The 13,092-nt window shown below is 37.2% G+C and overlaps 2 pseudogenes; both read right to left on the bottom strand.

Moving 5' to 3' along the window:
- Window positions 1-3,138: 3,138 nt before the first annotated feature.
- LOC131280332 (U1 spliceosomal RNA) lies at window positions 3,139-3,291 on the bottom strand (annotated as a pseudogene).
- A 7,091-nt stretch (window positions 3,292-10,382) lies between these two features.
- Window positions 10,383-11,330, bottom strand: LOC101441031 (calreticulin pseudogene; annotated as a pseudogene).
- Between the last annotated feature and the right edge of the window lie 1,762 nt (window positions 11,331-13,092).

Below are 13,092 nucleotides of genomic sequence, written 5' to 3'. Positions count from 1 at the left end.
TATATTTTTAATGTAATATTATTACAAAGTCAATAAAAAATTAAAAAATTAAAAAAAAAAAAAAAAAAAGAAAAACAATCAACAGGATTACTGTGACAATAAATTAAGGGAATCTATGTAAATATTTTTCTTTTTCTAGACGAGGTAAAAATGGGTGTTTACTTCATTTATCACACATTATCATTTTTGTCCTTTGAATGCAGTTCATTGTTAACAAAGTTTTAAGGGAAGAATTTACAGTTTATAAATGATTAATGCTTTTACACTTATGTATATTTATATATAAATAGAAGGATGCTGCAGCAATATTGATAAATATAGGACAGGATTTCAGCAAGCATTTTCTTAAAAGATCAGATGGGCAAACACCCATCCATCCTATATTTTCTGAGCCTCTTTGTCCTACAAGGATTGTGTCTCTAGGCACAATATTATAATCTATGTATTTCTGCTAATTTCTAATAAATGGTATTTTCAGAACTGGACTTGGAGGATGGGTTGACATTGCTCACTTCAAATGAATACATTTTTAACTTATTAACTCCTTCAAGAAATAGATTTTAATTTGCATGAATGATATCCAAATGTACAGGAGAAATATCTAAAAGTCAGGCTTCAGGGAGTGATAATTCTTGAAATCCCAAGTGGGACAACCAAAATGATTTAAGGAAAGTGTATATAAAAGGATAGGAACTGGAAGGATTGAAATGGGTGGATTCCAGAGGACTGGGAGGGACACTGGTGAAACAATGAAGTCCCGATGTATGCAACAACATGGATGAATCTTGAGGACATCGTGTTGAATGAAATAAGTCAGATGCAAAAAGACAAATCTTCTATGGCCTCAGTAATACAAACTAATAAGTAAACTCATGGAGCTAAGATCTAGAGCATAAGTTACCAGGAGATACAATGAGGATAGATAATGGGGAACTGATACTTAATGTGTGCAGACTTTTTAATAAGGTTGACTGTAAAGGTTTTAAAATGGATACACATCATGGTAGCAAATTATTGTGAGTGTTCCTATATGGGCATGATTGTGGTTGAAAGGGAAAGTTTATGGTTGTTTATGTCATTAGAAGGAAACTAGACAATGAACTTGGCACTATATAACATAATGAATCCAGTTGTGGTTGATGAATATAGTCAATAATACAAATATAAGAGTGCTCTTTAATGAAATATAATAAATGTATGCCACTCATACAAGATGCTAATAATAGGGTTTTATAGGGGAACAATACAAATAATGCAAATTCTGATTATAGTTAACAGTAATATTGTAATATTTTCATCAACTGTAACAAATGCACCTTAATAATGCTAAAGAACATTAATAGAAGAAATAGAGTATGGTAGCCTTCTTTTTGAAGTAATGAAAATGTTCTAAATTCATTGTGTTGATGAATGCAAAGTTATGTGATTATGCTGAGAGCCATGGATTGTATGTTATGAATGGAGTGTATGGAGCACAAATAATTAAAACTTTTAAAAAGAAAAAAATCTAGCAATAATGTCATTCAATTCCTGGCTTAGATGTTAATAATTTAGAAGATTTTCTTGGTTATTCAAATCCAACACTGGTGCCTACATTGGGCTCACAAAAATTTACTTTTCTAACATCAAAGTATGATATACTAATTCATTATACCATATTATAAGTGACATCTACTCTCCCAGTCATTGACTCATGTGGAGTAGAAATCATGTATGTCAATGTCATCTTTTATACCAAATCTTGGCAAAAAGAGCAGCTCAAGAATTTTACTGCCTGAGTTACAGATTTTATTTTCAGGCATTTTGTGATGTTTAAGAAAGAAAACATCCACAAGGTAGTACTTCAAGAGATATAAAGAAGTCTGTGTCAGCATAAATACAGGCAGATTGACCAATGGAACTGAATAAAGACCTCAGAAATAGACCCTCACAGCTATAGTCAAGGGATTTTTTATGAGGTTATCAAGTCACCCCAGCTGGACTGGAAGAGTCTATTCAATAAACGGTGCTGAGAAACTAATAGCCATATCCAAAAGAAAAAAATGTGACCCATATCTCACACCTTATACAAAAATTAACTCAAAATGTATCAAGGGCCTAAATATAAAACCAACAACCATAAAAAATACTAGATGATGTTATAGAGAAAGAACTTCAAGATCTTGTGGTAGGTGGTGGCTTCTTAAACCTTACATGCAAAGCACAAGCAAAAAAGGAAAATATAGATAAATGGGACCTCTCAAAATCAACACTTTTGTACCTCAAAGGACTTTGTCAAAAGGGCAAAAAGGCAGGCAAGTCAATGGGAGAAAATATTTGGCAATCATATATCAAATAAGGATTTAATATCCATGATATATAGAGATAATATAGCTAAACAATAAAAAGATTAACTATTGGATTTTAAAAATGGGCAAAAGACTTGAAAAGACAATTGTCCAAAGAGGAAATAGAAATGGAGAAAAAACTTATGAAATATTGCTCAACATCAGTAGCAATTAGGGAAATTCAAATCAAAACTACAATGAGAGGGAAATGTGGGAAATGTATTAGATTAGGCAGGCAAGACTCAATTCTCTCACAAAAACAATGGAGAAAGTGTCAAAAGCTATCTGAGAGAACTGCTATGGGGGTCAGCAGAACAGTACAGTGCCACACAAGTGCCAGGAGGGTAAGGGACAGAGAGAGGAAGAACCCAAAACAACAAATGCCAGTTACCAAATGCCTGCAGTGTTTGGGCTGGCTCCCCTCCCCACCCCAAAGATATTAAGTTAGGGTAAAACCCCTGGTTCACTGCAGCTGACTGAGACAGGAACAGATTTCTTCCTCCCTTTCAGCTCATTCAAAGCAAAATGGACAGGGAGGTGGGAGGCTTTTTGTGAATTTAGCCAGCAAAGTCCCATAAGAATCTCAGCTTTAGATAGACCAAGACACAGGAAAGCCAAGACTGAAACGCTTCCATGGAAATATGTGGTGTTGAGTGGCATCTGCCAACATGTCTGAAAATTGGATGGGAAAAAAAGTTTCTACTTCTTTCTGTATCCTATGTATCCTAACCACTGGGAGAAAATCTACACCCCATTGGTGAACCCTTGGTCCGATTTTGATAACCTAAGCTGGGTGATTTTTTTTTTAAAATGGGAGAACACAAATGCAGTCACCCACTACCACAAATTAGGCAGGAGATTTTCCCATACTCAGAGAAATCGCACTTCCAGAGTACAATGGGTAGACCTCACCCTGGGAAAAACCACCTTCATGATCTTTGTATCTCTCCTTCTAGGTAAGTATGGGGTAATTTGACGAATATAGAATAAGTTGAAACAAATAACAAGGAAGAGCTGTGGGAAAAAAATGAAAGAGAGAATTTGGCCATCAGAGAAAATTCACCAACATATTCAGATAGCTAGACATCAGCAAATAATCACAAGCCATACTAGGAAAGAGGAAGAGATGGCCCAGCCAAAGAAACAAACCAAATGACCTGAAGAGATACAGGATTTAAGATAATTCATAAGTGATAATCACACAACTCTCCTAAATCAATTCAAAGAATTTAAAGAAAATATGACTAAAGAAATAAAGGATATTAAGAAGATACTGAGTGAGCATAAAGAACAATTTGAAAGCCTGCAAAGAAAAGTAACATACCTTATGGGAATGAAAGACACGATGGATGAGAATAAAAAGATATTGACATATATGAGCAGATTTTAATTGCTCTAGGACAGAGTTAGTGATTTTAAAGACACAATATCTGAATTGAAAGGTCAGGAGAACAGAAAGAGAAGAGAATGAGAAAAATGAAACCGAGTTTCAGAAAATTGAATGGAAATGAGAAATGTTTATATACATTGTCAGTGCTCCAGAAGGAGAAGAGATTGGAAATGGGGGGTAAAGAATATTTGTGGAAATAATGATTGAAAATGTCCCAACTCTTCTGAAAGACATAAATATCAATATCCAAGAAGGACAATGCACCCCAGAAAGAATAAATCCAAATAGACCTACCCTGAGACACCTACTATTCAGAATGACAAATATCAGAGTAGAGGATTCTGAATGCATCAAGAGAAAAGGAAAGCAACACATACAAAAAATACTTGAAAAGATTAAGTGCAGAACCCTCATCAGAAACCATGGAGGAGAGAATAAGTCTCTATCTGGCAAAACTATACTTCAAAAATGAGGGTGATTTCAATGTTTTCACAGACAAATAAAAATTGATGAAATATATTACTGAAAGACCAGAATTATAAGAAATACTGAAGGGAGTGCTGCAGCTTCCAAGGAAAAAGCAACGGTGAGATTTCCAGAAAAGTATAGAAAGGAAGATATTAGGAAGGGTAAAAATTAAAGTGTAAAAAGGCAGACAATAGAATGATATTCTGAGGGAAACAAAGGACAAAATGGATGATGTAAGTAATGCCTTTATAATAATAACATTAAATGTTAATGGCTTAAACTCCCCAATCCAAAGACATAGACTGATAGAATGAATTTAAAATTATGAGCTGTCTATATGTTTTCTACAAAAGACCCACTTCAGATATAAGGTCACAACCGGGTTAAATGTAAAATGTTGGGAAAAGATATTTCATGCAAATAATAAACAAAAGAAACTGGAGTAATTATATTAGTATTGGACAAATAGATTTCAAGCAAAGAGCTGTTATAAAGGATGAAGAAGGTCATTATATATTTTTTAAAAGGCCATTCACCAAGAAGAAATAGCTGTATTTAATATTTATACACCTAAACTGAGTGACCAAAGATACATGAGGAACACACTGGTAAAACTGAAGGGAGAAATAGATGCCTCTATAGTAATAGTTGGAGACTTCAATACACCTCTCTCAGTATTGGATAGAAAATTAGGACAGAGGATAAATAAAGAAAGAGAGTGTGAATAATATGATAAATGAACTAGACCTTTACAAATATCTATGAAGCACTGCACCCCCAAACAGCAGGGTGTACTTTACTTTTCAAGGCTCATCAATCGTACTCCAAGAGAGACCATTTGTAGGGTCACAAGACAAGTCTCAATAAATTTATAAAGATTGAAACTATACAAAACACTTTATCTGATAATAACAGAATGAAGCTGGAAATCAGTAATGGATGGAAAAAGGGAAATTCTTAAACATATGGAGATTAAACAACACACTCTTAAATAATCAGTGGGTTAAAGAAGAAATTAAGAGAATTCAGCAAATATCTTGAGATGAATGTAATGAGAACACAGCACATCAAAATTTATGGGACACTGCAAAGGCAGTGTTAGATTAAAAAAGAGGAGAGACCTAAAATTGAAGATCTAACTGCACACTTGGAGGAACTAAAAAAAAAGCAACAAATGAATGCCAAACCAAGCTGAAGGAAAGAAACAAAAAGAAGCAGATTCCCTAACACAGATTCCCATGCTGCTGACAACAACAGAAGCAGACAAAGAAGAAGACACAGCAAATAGACACAGAGAACAGACAACCAGGGTGGGGGGGGGGGTGAGAGAAATAAAGAAATCTTTAAAAAAAAAAAAAAGAACAAAGAAACAATACAGAAAAATAAGAAAACCAAAAGTTGGTTTTTTGAGATCAACAAAATCAACAAATCCTTACCTAGACTGACAAAGAAATAAGAGAGAAGACACAAATAAATATAATCAGAAATGAGAGAGGGGACATTAATTATGATCCTGCAGAAGTAAGAGAGCTCATAAGAGGATACTATGAACAACTGTCCAGACAATGTTGAGGAGATGGATAATTTCCTAGAAACACATGAACCACCTACCCTGGCCCTGGAAGAATTGGAAGAGCACAACATATTGTAAGAGATTGAAACAGTCATCAAAAACCTCCAAAGGATGAAAAGCTTGGGACCAGATGCCTTAACAGGTGAAATTACCAACCATTCAAAGATGGTCTAATACCAGTCTTGCTCAAGCTCTTCCAAAACACTTCAGAAGGAAAGAGTACTACCAGACTCATTCCATGAAACCAACATCACCCTAATACCAAACCTAGATAAAGATATTTAAAAAGTTTTAAAATTCCAGACCAATATCTCTCATGAATAGAAATGCAAATATCATTAACAATATACTTGCAAATAGATTCCAAAAGCACATTCAAAGAGTTTCACATCAGGAGCAAGTGGGTTTTATCCCAGGTATGGAAGGGTGGTTCAATAGAATAAAATCAATTGGTGTAATAAGCCATATTTATAAATTGAAGAATAATCACATGATCCTATTCATTGATGCAAAAAAGGTATTTCACAAAATACAACACCCTTTCTTGTTGAAAACTCTCAAAAGATAGGAATAGAAGGAAGTTTTCTCAATATGGTAAACTATAGATATGAAAAACCTACAGCTACCCTTGTACTCGATGGGAAAGACAAAGCTTTCCCACTGAGATCTAGAACAAGATTGTAGGCCTACTGTCACTACTGTTACTCAATATGTGCTATAAAAAGACAAACTAAACAATTAAAAATGGGCAAGTGACTTGACAAGATAATGGTCTGAAGAAGAAATACAAATGGCAAAGAAACACATAAATGTTCAACATCACTAGCAATTAGGGAAATGAAAATTAAAACCACAATGAGATATCATTTCAAAACTATTAATGTAATAGTTGTAAATGTTGGAGAGGATGTGAGAGACAGTGATGCTTATTTACTGTTGGTGGGAATGTAGAATGGTACAGCTACTGTGGAGGACTGTTCAGCAGTTTCTAAGGAAGTTGTATATAGACTTGCCATGTAACCCGACAACATCATTACTAGCTATATACCCAGTAGGACTGAGAGCAGAGACACAGACGTCTGCACACTAATGTTCATATTAGGATTATTCACGATTGCCAGAGGTTGGAAACAACCCATGTGTCCATCAGTTGAAGAATGGATAAACAATTGTGGCATGTGCACATGATGGAATGTTATGCAGCTATAACAAGATATGAAGTCATGAAGCATATGACAACATGGGCGAAAATGGAGTATATTATTTTGAGCAAAGGATGCCAGACATAAAAGGACAAATAATGTATGATTATGCTATTATGAACTAAGTATATTGTGTAAATGTAAGGAGTTAATAATTAGAATACAGGCCACCAGAAAATAGAATGAAGACAGAGAATGGAAAGCTGAAGGTTAATCTGTGCAGAGCTGGTAAAAAGGTTGTTTGTAAATCTTAGAAAATTAATAGAAATGGTGAGAGCACATCATAGTGTTTGTAACTAGCAGAGCTATTACATGGGTTTGACAGTGGTTGAAGGTCTGAGGTCATGTACATTACTAGAAGGAAAGCTAAAAACTGTAACATGGGACTGTGTAACATAGTAAAACCTCACATAAAATATGAATATGGGTGATATTGCATACATAAAACTGTTTTTACAAAATATAAATAAAAATAACCTAGAAAAAATGAAAAAGAATAGCAGCTATGTACGGCAGGGGAAGCATAGAGAGATTGGGAGGTGCTGAAATTGCTTTGTTATTATTATTATTACTGTTATTGGAATAATGAAATTGCTCTAAAAATGACTGAAGTGATGAATGCACAACTATGTGTTTCTACCAAGTACCACTGACTGAATAGTTTGGATCGATGTATGCTTTAGTAATATGTATCAGTAAAATAGATTTGTTTAAAAAAACTACAATGAGGTATCATTTCACACCTATTAGAATGGATACTATTGAAAAGTCAGAAATCTCTCAGTGTTGGAGAGGATGTGGAGAGACAGGAATGTTGGTGGAATGTAGAATGGTACTACAACTGTGGGGGACTGCCTGTCAGTTCCTAAGGAAGTTGAAATACACTTGGCATGTCAGCTGGCAATACCATTACTAGCTACATACCCAGAAGGCTGAGAGCAGTGACAGAGACATCTCCTGCTGACGTTCATAGTGGCTTTATTCATGATTTCCAAAAGTTGACAACAATCTAGGTGTCAATCAACTAATCAGTAGATAAACAAACTGTGTTGTGTATACATGATGGAATGATATGCAGCAATAAGAAAAATTGAGGTCATGAAGCATATGACAATATGGATGAATCTATAAGACATTATTTTGAGTGAAGCAAACCAGACACAAAAGGACAAAGAGTGTATCACTGTGCTATTAATGACTAAATATAAGGTCCTGAAGATTCGTCCATGTTATCCCATGTGTTAGTACTTGTATCCCTTCTTACAAATGAGTGATATTCTATTGTATGCTTATTCCACATTTTGTTCATCCATTAATCTCTTTTTAAAGTGTACTAACCACTGAATGGTAAATATAATAACATTCAATTTACTTTTTTAAAAAAATTTATTAAATATTTATTTATTCATCTCCCCTTCCCTCCACCCCACCCCAGTTGTCTGTTCTCTGTGTCTATTTGCTGCATCTTCTTTCTTTGTCCACTTCTGTTATTGTCAGCAGCATGGGAATCTGTGTTTCTTTTTGGTTGTGTCATCTTGCTGCATCAGCTCTCCGTGCACATGGCGCCATTCTGGGGCAGGCTGCACTTTCTTTCATGCACTTTCTTTCTCCTTATGGGGCACACTCCTTGTGGATGGGGCTCCCCTACGTGGGGGGCACCTCTGTGTGGCACGGCACTCCTTGTGTGCATCAGCACTGTACAGGGGCCAGCTCCACATGGGTCAAGGAGGCCCCAGACTTGAACCGCAGACCTCCCATGTGGTAGATGGATGCCCTAATCACTGGGCCAATTCTGTCACCTTAAAGACTTATTTTATTTATTTCTCTCCCCTTCCCTCCTGTTGTCTGCTCTCTGTGCCCATTCGTTGTGTGTTCTTTTGCATCCACTTGCATTATCAGGCAGCACTGGGAAAACCGTGTCTCTTTTTTGTTGCATCATCATGTTACAGCAGCTCTCTATGTGTGTGGTGCCACTCCTGGGTGGGCTGAGATTTTCAAGTGGAGTGGATCTCCTTGTGAGGTGCACTCCTTGCACAGGGGCAGCACTGTGCATGGGCCAGCTTACCACATGTGTCAGGAGGCCCTGGGGATCGAACTCTGTACCCTCCATATGGTAGGTGGGTGCTCTATCAGTGGAGCCAAGTCCGCTTTCCATATCCATTTATTTCTTGATGGGCATTTGGGTTGATTCCAATTTTTAACAATAGTGAACAATGCCACTATGTATATTGGTGTGCATTTATCTGTCTGTGTCCTTGCTTTCAATTTTTCTGGGTATACACCATACTGTGGAATTGCTGGGTCATATGCCAGATCTATAGTTAGTTTTTAGAGGAACCGTTAAACTGTCCTCAACAATCACTGCATCATTCCACATTCCCACCAGCAGTGGAGGACCAGGTTTCCTGTTCCTCCACACCTTCTCCACCACTTGTAGTCCCCTGTTTTTTACTAGCTGTCAGTCTAATGGGTGAAAGATGACTATCTCATTGCAATTGTTTTTTTAAAAAAGATTTATTTATTTAATTCCCCCCCCCCCAGTTGTCTGTTCTCTGTGTCTATTTGCTGCGTCTTGTTTCTTTGTCCGCTTCTGTTGTCGTCAGCAGCATGGAAGTGTGGGCGGCACCATTCCTGGGCAGGCTGCACTTTCTTTCGCGCTGGGCAGCTCTCCTTATGGGTGCACTCCTTGCGCGTGGGGCTCCCCTATGCGGGGGACACCCCTGTGTGGCACGGCACTCCTTGCGTGCATCAGCACTGCACATGGGCCAGCTCCACATTGGTGAAGGGGGCCCGGGGTTTGAACCACGGACCTCCCATGTGGTAGACGGACGCCCTAACCACTGAGTCAAGTCTGTTTCCCTCATTGCAGTTTTTTTTTTTTTGAATTTTAAAAAGATATATTTCCTTATGTTAAGATGAAGTCTGATTTTGTTTTTTAAGTGCATGACACATTGGCAAAACAAAAGCATCATCAGCCTCAAGTATGATACATCCATCAGCACTGCCCAGTAAATACTAAGTAATATGGTTATTTAAACAAAATAAAATCCCTGGGAGTCCAAGGATAAATTAAAGTGAGGATCAAGTTTATACAGATGCTTATTTACTGGTAATTAATTTCATAAATACTATAACGTAGTAGTAGCTACCTCTTGTTGACTATGTATTACCTATCAGGCACTTTCACATATTAGCTCGTTTAATACCCACAACAACCTCATGAAATAGGAATTATCACTCCCTTTCACTGATGAGGAATTAGAATCCCCCAAGACTGCACAGAACAAAGGAGATGGGGTGGGAAAACAAAGCTCATTCAAAAGAAAAAAAAGCAAATAACTTTGCTCCCCCAGATTTTGCCAACTACCTGAATATTTCTCCTAAGCAACATCATTTACCTTTTAGTGTAACTATTTTTCCCCCAGTTACAGTTCATCTTTTTGGTCAACACTGACTTGATTTTTCCCCAGAAATGCTCTTTCAACATCATTTTTCTTTATCTGCCCATCATTTCCTGGTTCCCCAGCAGGATCCTCTTCACCTCCCTCTTCTTCAATTCCCCAGATGTCATCTTCCTTTTCCTCCTCCTTTTCCCTTTTTTTCTCAGCCTCTTCATCCTGTTTTCTTTTTTCCATTTCTTCATACAGTTTTCGCCACTGCTTCTCTAGGTCTTTTCTTATTCCCCAAGTCTTGTTTCCAACTTCTTCAGCAAACTCCTCATCATTTGTAAGAAGGAAATTGTCAAAGATGCTCCCTGATTTTACCTGCCAAAGGTCCAGGCCAAGAACACTAATATTATGATAGTGACAAATGGTGGGGTCAGGCTTATATTTAGGGTTGTCTATTTCTGGATGAATCCATTCCCCTTGGTAATTGGGATTGTCAATGATCCGAGGTTTCCACTGTCCCTTATACTTTGGGTTTGGAATCAGAGGCCCCTCCCATACCCCATCCATCTCCTCATTCCAGTCATCTGGCTTCTTGGCCTCTGGGTCTGGGATGTACTCAAAGTCTTCCCAGTCGTCTGGTTTCTTATCTTCAGGATCCTCTATTTGCAGACGTTCATCCCATTTCCTTGGTTTCCGTGCATAGGGGTCTTTTATCTTCCTGGGAGGCAAGAAGTCCCAATCGTCCTCCAGATCCCCGGCTGCCACCTGCTGGTTGTCGATTTTGACTTCATAAGTAGCATTTGGGCGAATGATCAGAGTGTACAGATGAGTGTCTTTATTGATCCTGCACTTGATGGTCTTGTTGTTCTCATGTTATTTCCCTTGGTAATGAAGGATGACCTGTACCTTGTTGTTGCCAAAGCCACAGATGTCAGGGCCACCATCTCGTCTTAAATTCCACCCCTGCAGACATCGGCTCATATCCTTCCTCCACCCTCCGATTTCCTGTAAGCCTATCATTCAGTCTCTTGCTATCTAGGGCAGCTTGTTTATTTCATATCATTGAGGTCATGTAGTATTTGTCCTTCAATGTCTGGGTTGCTTCACTCAACATAAGGTTCTCAAGATTCATCCATGTTATTACATGTGTTTTGTAGTGTGTTTGTTCTTACAGCTGAGTAGTATTCCATTGTGTGTATATACCACATTTTATTGATCCACTCGTCTGTTGATGGGCATTTGGGTTGATTCCAGCTTTTGGCAATAGTGAACAATGCTGCTATGAACATTGGTGTACATATATCGGTTTGTGTCCTTGTTTTCAGTTCTGCTGGGTATATACCCAGCAGTGCTATTGCTGGGTCATATGGCAAATCTATGGCTAGCTTTTTGAGAAACCGCCATACTGTTCTCCAGAATGGTTGGATCCTTCTGCATTCCCACCAGCAGTGGATGAGTGTTCCCCTTCCTTCACATCCTCTCCAGCACTTGTATTCTTCTGTTTTTTTCATAGCTGCCAATCTTATGGGTGTAAGATGGTATCTCATTGTAGTTTTGATTTGCATTTCCCTGATAGCTAGAGATTTGGAACATTTTTTCATGTGCTTTCTTGCCATTTGTATTTCTTCTTCAGAGAAGTGTCTGTTTAAGTCTTTTTCCCATTTTTCAAATGGGTTGTTTATCTTTTTATTTTCAAGATATAGGAGTTCTTTATATATGCAAGTTATAAGTTTCTTATCAGATATATGATTGCCAAATATTTTCTCCCACTGTGTGGGCTCCCTTTTTACTTTCTTGACAAACTCCTTTGAGGTGCAGAAGGCTTTAATTTTGAGGAAGTCCCATTTATCTATTAGTTCTTTTGCTGCTCGTGCTTTTGGTGAGATATTCATAAATCCATTTCCTATTACAAGGTCCTGTAGATGTTTCCCTACACTGCTTTCTAAGGTTTTTATGGTCTTGGCTCTTATATTTAGGTCTTTGATCCATCTTGAGTTGATCTTTGTATAAGGTGTGAGATGGTAATCCTCTTTCATTCTTCTACATATGGCTATCCAGTTCTCCAGGCACCATTTGTTGAATAGGCCACTCTCTCCCAGTTGAGAGGGTTTGGTGGCTTTATCGAATATTATGTGGTTGTATATGTGAGGTTCTATATCAGAGCTTTCAATTCGATTCCATTGGTCTATGTGTCTCTCCTTATGCCAATACCATGCTGTTTTCACCACCATAGCTTTGTAGTATGTTTTGAAGTCAGGTAGTGTGATTCCTCCAATTTCGTTTTTCTTTTTCAGTATGTCTTTGGCTATTCGGGGTCTCTTTCCTTTCCAAATAAATTTCATAGTTAGTTTTTCTAGTTCCTTAAAGAAGGCTGCGTTAATTTTTATTGGGATTGCATTGAATGTGTAGATCAGTTTTGGTAGGATAGACATCTTAATAATGTTCAGTCTTCCTATCCATGAACAAGGAATAGTCTTCCATTTATTTAGGTCTTCTTTGATTTCCTTGAACAATCTTGTATAGTTCTCAGTGTATAAGTTCTTTACCTCTTTAGTTAAATTTATTCCTAAGTATTTGATTTTTTTATTTACTATTGTGAATGGTATTTGTTTCTTGATTTCCTCCTGATCTTGCTCATTATTGGTGTATAGAAATGCTACTGATTTTTGCGCATTGATCTTATAACCTGCGACTTTACTAAACTCATTTATGAGTTCTAGAATCTTCGTTGTAGATCTCTCAG

This window comes from Dasypus novemcinctus, chromosome 10 (genome assembly GCF_030445035.2).
Source record: "Dasypus novemcinctus isolate mDasNov1 chromosome 10, mDasNov1.1.hap2, whole genome shotgun sequence".
Classification (NCBI taxonomy): Eukaryota; Metazoa; Chordata; class Mammalia; order Cingulata; family Dasypodidae; genus Dasypus; species Dasypus novemcinctus.
This window is presented reverse-complemented; position numbering and strand designations above follow the sequence as displayed.